The sequence below is a fragment of the Doryrhamphus excisus genome, linkage group LG7 (genome assembly GCF_037039965.1).
Source record: "Doryrhamphus excisus strain RoL-2023G ecotype Guam linkage group LG7, RoL_Dexc_Guam_v1.1, whole genome shotgun sequence".
NCBI classification, from domain to species: Eukaryota; Metazoa; Chordata; class Actinopteri; order Syngnathiformes; family Syngnathidae; genus Doryrhamphus; species Doryrhamphus excisus.
This window is the reverse complement of record NC_136363.1, coordinates 11,314,650-11,323,238: the sequence shown is the minus strand read 5'-3', so window position 1 is coordinate 11,323,238 and position 8,589 is coordinate 11,314,650. Positions and strand designations below refer to the sequence as shown.

The 8,589-nt window shown below is 41.5% G+C and overlaps 1 long non-coding RNA gene across 1 annotated transcript; it reads right to left on the bottom strand.

Annotated features, from left to right (window-relative positions):
* Window positions 1–508: 508 nt before the first annotated feature.
* LOC131101647 (uncharacterized) lies at window positions 509–7,864 on the bottom strand. The gene is made up of 3 exons (XR_013627609.1): window positions 7,812–7,864; window positions 2,380–2,595; window positions 509–1,151 (listed from the first exon to the last, which is right to left on the bottom strand). It is a non-coding gene; the product is annotated as an uncharacterized LOC131101647 (long non-coding RNA).
* Window positions 7,865–8,589: the final 725 nt, after the last annotated feature.

Below are 8,589 nucleotides of genomic sequence, written 5' to 3'. Positions count from 1 at the left end.
GTCAATTCAGTCAGTCTGTCCATTCGCATAAGCACATCCTTGTCCTTTCAAAGACACACGTGGTGTTCACACATAATGCAAACATCTGTCAGTCTATTCTCACACTCAAAAAATGTGAATGTCTGTCCGTGAACAATCTGTCATTCCATTCACATTTGTCCCTTCGTGTACAAGTTGTACTCTAAATATCCGTACTGTATGTGCACTACGTAAACATATATTTATCCATTTATGTACAGTACATCTTGTAAGCATCTGTGTGTCCATTCTTGAATACAGTGTAAATGTGTTTGTCCATTCACATGCCAACATAATGACTGTCCATTCACATACATGCATTATATAAATGTTCAGTTACACACACACACACACACACACACGTAATGTAAGTCAGTCTCCGCATGTACATAACACACATAATATTAACATGTTTGTCCACTCACACGTACACATCTGTCTACATGCAATATAAAAATGTGTCTAGTACAGTGTGTACATTATTGTAATCCTGACAGGATCCTGTGGTGGACAGGTTGTTCTTTTGTTGTTGGATGTGGTAAGGGGACAAGAGGGCCTCAGCTGGCCTGCTAGTAGCACTGGGCGTGTGATGAATTCTGCAGTTTGCACTGTTTCACCGAGTCAAACGTGCACGGTCTGTTGAGTCCCTGTGAGGGACCCCACCTGGCTCTGGCCCTGCTGGTGCCACGGGCTGCGTGAGCCTTCTATCTGCAGTCCCGTCAGGTGAGACTGAAGGACTAACAGGAAGGGAGTGGGGGGATCTGGAGCAAGGTGGGTGGCATCGGTGGGGGGGCAAAGCTTTGTCGGAATTGTCTGTGCAGCAATATAGTTACAAAGTAGTTACATTAATGGCTGCTTAGCAGAGCTGGCAAGGTTGGTGCACCACCTTCATAATGGCAATAAAAACAACAACATAAGTGGGACATGCGCACGTACACGCATGATTGCCTCTGTGTGCAATCACTCAGCTAAAGGGTACACAGTCTGTACGTGGATAAGAGGCACACTGTATGTGAAGCACGTACCTGTAGCAGTACAGGCTAAATGACCTCTACCTTCCGTGTTCAATCACACCTTATTTGGTCGTTACCTCGCCAACACTGGTGCAAGGGCGGGATGGAACTCTGAGCACCCTGGAAAGGATGTAATCACACAAACAAGGACCAATCACAGAATGACAGTGGGTACTGCACGTGGTTTTCTATGTGTGTTTGGGAAAAAAAAACATAGAAACCTCACAAGTTACATCCTCTGCCTCATTTATTTTAATGTCCCCCCTCCACCACTACCACTATATTGCTCTCATACTCTGTCTTTCTTTAATGTGAATAACTAGCCTGATTGTGGCGATGCTGTTTAAATGCTGACCCACTTTGTCACCTTCCCCTCCCCTGGGCTGTCGCTATAGTGAAAATATTACTTGGTTACTATAGCGACATGTTTATAAATGCAGTTTATGGCTCCCTGCTTGGCCTTTTTCCTCACACTGCACTTATGCCCCCCCCCCCCTCCCATGTTCCTTGTTTTGCAAAACCATCATCTCTATATTGTACACATTTGCTAACCTAATTCACAACACACTTAAATGGTGAGCTAGCCACCAAGCTCGCTATTTAACTATTTATCCAAGTTGCTAACCAGCTATGTTGTTGATCCATACCGTAAAGCTAGCTACAGTAGTTGTCCAAAAGCTATTTAAATTGACTTGATGTCAATTATTACATAATTCCCAAAACAGCAAAATGGAGTAGCTATATGGGTTTCTATCTTAGGAGCCATCTGTTACTATTGCTATCTAGCTAACTATGTAAATAGCTAACAAGCTCCCTAGCTAGCTGTTGATGAGAATTGTCAAACTTCATCACCAAACACTGAAATAGGCTGTCTAGCTAACTACTGTGTCTGGCAAGCAATATTCCAAGTGTTTCAGCAGGTAGAATGAATACCAAATTCACAGAACACTCAATTCTCTCTCCACCGCGGGGCGTCCATCTTTGCTCTAAACTCATTTTGTCCCCTGATAAGTAGCTGTAAGACCTCGCCATAATGCATTTGTGTGGGTTTTTGGGCGATACATCACGCTTTGCGTCTACCTCTCTGACCGCAGAGGTGATGCATAGGAAATAAAAGCCGTGGGTTCTCTCATGAAAGTCTAATCGAACGCTGATTCATTCTGTCGTCCACGCGAGAAGACAATGGAGGGATAGAGGCGTCCCACTCAAAGCAAAGTGCTGCTGAGGCTACACTTTCACTCCTACTGGGTTCAGTTGTTGTGGAGACCCCATGAATAACAAAGCAATGCTTGATGTCATTATGTAATCAAAGCAAGCTGCCCCCATGCTTCCATGCACACACACTTACCTGCGGGTCTCTTATCTACTTGTTTAAAGACATGTTTGCTGCTCTTCTGCCAAGTGGAATGTCTTCATAATGATTAAACGCACTCCACAATCTCCTACAAAGTCTTTTCAAAAGCCGTTATAGCAGCATATTGTGGTGAGCTTGACAGGCAGAGGCACTTCAGCTTCCTTGAAGAAGTTGCTCTTTATTTGGGCAAGCCGTAGCCTACAGCGGGACCTGCAGTGAGGAAATGAACAGGGGGGGCGATCACTAAACAAAATGCACCAAAATCAAAGGACCACATATAACAGGGAGGTAGAACATATACTGTACAGCTACTGCTGCTCCGGGGACGAACAATGATCACTATTTTGTGGTTGACTATTAATGGACATAAAGATAAGTTATACTGCTTGTAGGCAGCAGTAATGATGCGACGTGACCTTACATTACAGTACCTTACTTCCACTGCATGGAGTCAGCCAAGGCATGTCAGACACAAAGTGAAAAAAAAAGTTCTCCCGTTTTGTGTGGAAGTGGTACGTTTTTTGGCTTCTTACTTTGTCCTTACTCCCCACTCCGTTTTGAAACCTTTTCTTGAGTTTAAAATAAATAAATAGGATGCTAATTAGTTAGGTCACTAGCATGTTATGCTTAAAAATGTTGTTTCTTGTGTTTTCTTGGGTTGCTTGGGTTTTCTTTCCTCCCCCCTCCTCTTTCTATAAAAGATATTGAGTATTTACTGATTTTTTATTTTTATAAAATATATATATATATATATATATATATATTATATATATATATATTTTATTTTTATCAATGATTTTTTTATAAATCATTGGCATGGTTGCCCCTATTTGTACATGTGTTTATGTGTTGTGTTTGAATTGAATTATGTAAAAAAATCGGCGGTCGAGTGGTTAGTGCGCAGACCTCACAGCTAGGAGACCAGGGTTCAATTCTACCCTCGGCCATCTCTGTGTGGAGTTTGCATGTTCTCCCCGTGCATGCGTGGGTTTTCTCCGGGTACTCCGGTTTCCTCCCACATTCCAAAAACATGCTAGGTTAATTGGCCACTCCAAATTGTCCATAGGTATGAATGTGAATGTGAATGGTTGTTTGTCTATGTATGCCCCGTAATTGGCTGGCGACCAGTCCAGGGTGTACCCCGCCTCTCGCCCCAAGACAGCTGGGATATGCTCCAGCACCCCCGCGACCCTCGTGAGGAAAAAGCTGTAGAAAATGAATGAATGAATGAATGAATATTATGTTAAAATCTGTACACCTGTTAAATGAATGTTATTGCCCTTCGACAGGTGATACTCATCAAAACAGGTCACCGCCTAAGTCCCCGGATTGGTTGCATGCACCTATCGGGGACATACATATATGTGTGTAGGGCAGAGATGGGATAATATGTCTGATGAAGGTCAAACGGACCGAAACGTTATCTAAATAAACTAATGAATGAGAGTGACACAGTGTGCGGGAACCTCTTTTTGAACTCTTCTTGTGTGCCTGCAATGATGCTGTAGCTACACAAATATTATTAATATAGAATCATAGTTTGCGGAAATTCACCATCTGCGATAAATGGGGACGACTGTATGTGTTTCTGTGAGATGAATGAAAAGGAAAAGGATGAACAAGCGCAGATAGAGTGCATTACTTATCCAAAACAATAAATATATATGCAATATAAGTGTAAAGGTGACTATAGGGTTGCTATTTATTTTCTAGAGGGCTCTAACAATGTGAAAAACCACATTTAGAAGCTCATAAACAGGTTATATATAACCCTAACCCTAACCCTAACCCTATACCAGATTCACAACCGCTCCATGATAACTAATGAAAAATATGTATCAAAGTAGCCATCTGGCTGCGAGGGAGCTATCTCTGTCTCTCTAGTCAACATGGCGGTGGGTCTGGTTGGAATGTAGTGTAGAAGACAGCGTGACGCGTCGCCGTGACATCGATGACACGACACGTTTCACCCGACCGCTCCATTTCAGCCGCCCTCGCTGTATTTCTCCTCCTCCTCCACCCCCCCCCCCCTCCTATACGGGCTGTGATGAGGTGCTGTAATCTATAAGAAATGACTCGTCTAATGTGATTTGTGTCGGCGCTCATAAAAGCTCGCCGAGCGTATCTTTAAACGAATGAACGTGTTGACTCAGCGCTGCTGTCGCATTGCAGGGACCATAAACGCTTCTGGAACCAGGCGGCGCGTGTGTGCCAGAGTCACTTTTAACGACAAACTCCAAAGTCAAATAACTATACATTCCATGATGCCGGTTGACTTCCAAGTTCATTTAGTTCCAAACCCAAATAACTGTCAAACAATGTATGAAGTCAAGTTAAACCAACCAAACCAAGTTAAACCAACTGCAAAGTAAAAGTAAAACTACCTGTGTCGTGACCTGGCCACTAAAATCAAATCAAATCAACTTTATTTGTATAGCACTTTTTCTGCAAAGACATGCAACACAAAGTGCTTTACAGAATTAAAAACAATTACCACAATTAAAAGGAAAAACAAATACTAAGAAAGCTCCTCCCTGATTGGCTTCTCTCTGTGTTGAGTGTGTGAATAAAAAATGTGTGAGTATACATGGGAGCAAATGCCAAACTGTGAACAGATGAGGTCGACTGTATTTAAATGCTAGCGACGAGCTAGCAGTGTGATCCTCCTACCTGGTTCTATGGTTATCATCACTCTTTGTAGTTTGTCACCACTGATGCTTTTCAAAAGCCATGTCATGTCCTGCAAGTGTAGAGATGATAACCACTATAATAAAACTAAAATAAGGTAAAACTACTCACCCTTGAAGGATGTCACATTAGGGAAAAAGAACATGAAGGGGTACAAGCAATATTTCAAGTAACATCTTAACATTCCGAAATGTCCTGGAAGTGTAGAGAGGCGATAGCCACTATAATAAATCTATCTGGTTCTATGGTTATCATCACTCATTGTAGTTTGTCAGCACTGATGCTTTTCAAAAGCCATGTCATGTCAGGTATGATGGTTCAAACTGGTTTATTTACATTTTTTAATGCATTGACTGAAACGGAGAGGGTTCTCAACATGATGAGAATGTCTCTGAGGAATAAAGGTGTGTTCAAGTCAAAGAACACAGCAGGTTGTCCTCTGTTGGTGGATTTATTAAGGCTTTGTGCTGTGGTGCTGTAACAATGTACATGCAATACAAATACACAAATAAATGATCAGTAAAGTAACGTAACTCATATTACATAAACATAATGATAAGCCAAAGGCACATTGAATACAGAAATCAACAAGTAAATACGACGCTTATTAAAACAACAGTTGGTTATACAGTTAGCTTGAATGCTAATGTTAGCACCAATGAACAAAAGAGCCTCATTTAGCAAAAGGGTGCACAAACAACTGCACAGCTTGAACAATGGAACCAAACCTCACCTCTATGCACTGCCGCACAGCATCAACCCGGGTAGAAGGCTCAAAAAAGCGTCAGAGAGGTCAGAAAACAGTAATGAACAACATCTCCACCAACGCAACAGCGCTCACTGTGGAGCGTTTACTGACCGCCGAACACAGTGGGACAAAACAACGCTCTAAGCAGAACAAAGCTGAAGTGACACAAACCATGTAAATGATGGGCTTTCTAACATCGGCATTCTTTTAGAGTTATTTTTAATTACTATATTTGACATATTCTACCCTTCTATTGTGCTCCTGCTTCTTTTTTCCCTCCCATTTCCCCCCCACTTAAACAATCAGCTGCCCTTTTCCCTCCATTGGAATGACTTAATGGATGGTTTAAAAAAAAAAGACTCCAACACGTTTAGTGCTCTTGAACTTTGTGCTCCTTTGTGATGTCAGCAAAGCAGCAGGGAGTTGAACGCCATCTTTCTTTTATTTCTGCCTCTCAATTTCTCATTAGCTAACTTTTCCCTTCATTACCCTAATGCCACAGTTTTGCCTCTCCCCTCCCCCATCCCTCCCCCCTTACATTCAGTGTAATATGGCCTTTTGTTTCTTGATGATTGCCTGCACACACAAAAAAATCACTAAGTGTGAAATTTCAGCTCAGGGCCTTTTTTCATTGTCTTGCCTCAACTGAAGCGCAGTGGGTATGATAGGTGATAAATAATAAGAATGATTTTGAACAGCTCAATGCCTACTGACAGAATGTTCTCGGAAAATATCTCAGTTTAAAAAAAAACATCTCCACAGGTGTGTTTGGCTTTTTCTTCAGATTTTCTGTCATAGGATGATGGCAAAGAGCAAAACTGTGATGATAACCCCATACCAGAATGGGGTAAAAAAATATTACTTCAAAGTAATGGGTGAATTGTTTTACTTTATTTTAGTTTTATTATAGTGGCTATCGCCTCGCTACACTTGCAGGATATTTAGGAATGTTAAGATGTTACTTGAAACATTGCATGTACTCCTTCCTGTTCTCTTTCCATAATGTGGCATCCGTAAAGGGTGAGTAGGTTTATTTTATTTCAGTTTTCTTATAGTGGTTATCATGTCTCTACACTTGCAGGACATTTAGGAATGTTAAGATGTTACTTGAAACATTGCTTGTACTCCTTCCTGTTCCCTTTCCTTAACGTGGCATCCGTAAAGGGTGAGTAGGTTTACTTTATTTTAGTTTTATTATAGTGGTTATCGTCTCTCTACACTTGCAGGACATTTAGGAATGTTAAGATGTTACTTGAAACATTGCTTGTACTTCTTCCTGTTCCCTTTCCTTAACTTGGCATCCATAAAGGGTGAGTAGTTCTTCTTTATTTTAGTTTTATTATAGTGGTTATCATCTCTCTACACTTGCAAGACATTTAGGAATGTTAAGATGCTACTTGAAACATTGTCTGTACTCCTTCCTGTTCCCTTTCCATAATGTGGCATTCATAAAGGGTGAGTAGGTTTACTTTGTTTTAGTTTTCTTATAGTGGTTATCATGTCTCTACACTCGCAGGACATTTAGGAATGTTAAGATGTTACTTGAAACATTACTTGTACTCCTTCCTGTTCCCTTTCCTTAACGTGGCATCCATAAAAGGTGAGTAGTTTTTCTTTATTTTAGTTTTATTATAGTGGTTATCGTTTCTCTACACTTGCAGGACATTTAGGAATGTTAAGATGCTACTTGAAACATTGCCTGTACTCCTTCCTGTTCTCTTTCCATAATGTGGCGCCCTTAAAGGGTGAGTTGTTTTACTTTATTTTAGTTTTATTATAGTGGTTATCATCTCTCTACACTTGCAAGACATTTAGGAATGTTAAGATGTTACTTGAAACATTGCTTGTACTCCTTTCTGTTCCCTTTCCTTAACGTGGCATCCCTAAAAGGTGAATAGTTTTACTTAATTTTAGTTTTAATACACTGATGCGTGTCTTTGCATTGCCTCTACAGTTAATATCAGGTATCCTTTGTTTGATGGATACATACATTTCTTTAAGGTGTTGTAGATAGGCGGTAGAGATCCTCTCCGTAGTCCCGCACTCCTCCAGGCAAAAAGAAAAAAAAAAAACACAAAAAACATCTGCAGAGTGCAAAAAGTATCCCCGCTTGCCTCGTTATCTTCTCCAGGGCTGCTTAGTGATTTATTTAGCTGCTTACCGAGTGGCACTCAGGCAAAAAGGACGAGAAGAATAAAAGGGATAGAGGACAAGGGGGGGGGGGGGGGGGATGAGAAGTATTCAGGTGATGATAAGAGGAGCAGACTGACAGATGTAAGGAAAGGAGAAAATGAAGACACCAAATCAATCTGCTTTAACACATTTCATATTGGCTCTTTTTTGTCTGTTTTTACAGTTGATGCTCTTAGTAGCCTACTATAAAGCTCATTAAAAAGGCTCCACTACTGCACTTCTTTTTTGTGAGGTTGGAGTAGATAATGTCACCAAATTTTGCTGCTTCCTTCAGGAGGCGCCTGCAGGCTAAAGGTCACGTTTGGGCCTATCGGGGTCGCCAGAGCTGTGCTGCTAAATGAGCCTCTTTAATGTCACAGAGGAGAAAAATGGGCAATCCCTCAATTTGGCAAGAACTGGCCCGTGGCAGCAGGGCGGGTGTGATGGAGTGTGTGTGGTGGTGGGTGGGGGGGGGGGTTTAAGCTTCAGGAAACCTGGTGACCTTTTCTCTGTTTTCTGACGCGCTGACTCGATTGCCCTTTATGAAAATGCTAATACAGACTACGCTACAAAACAGGTCCTCTGAGAAGGCCCTG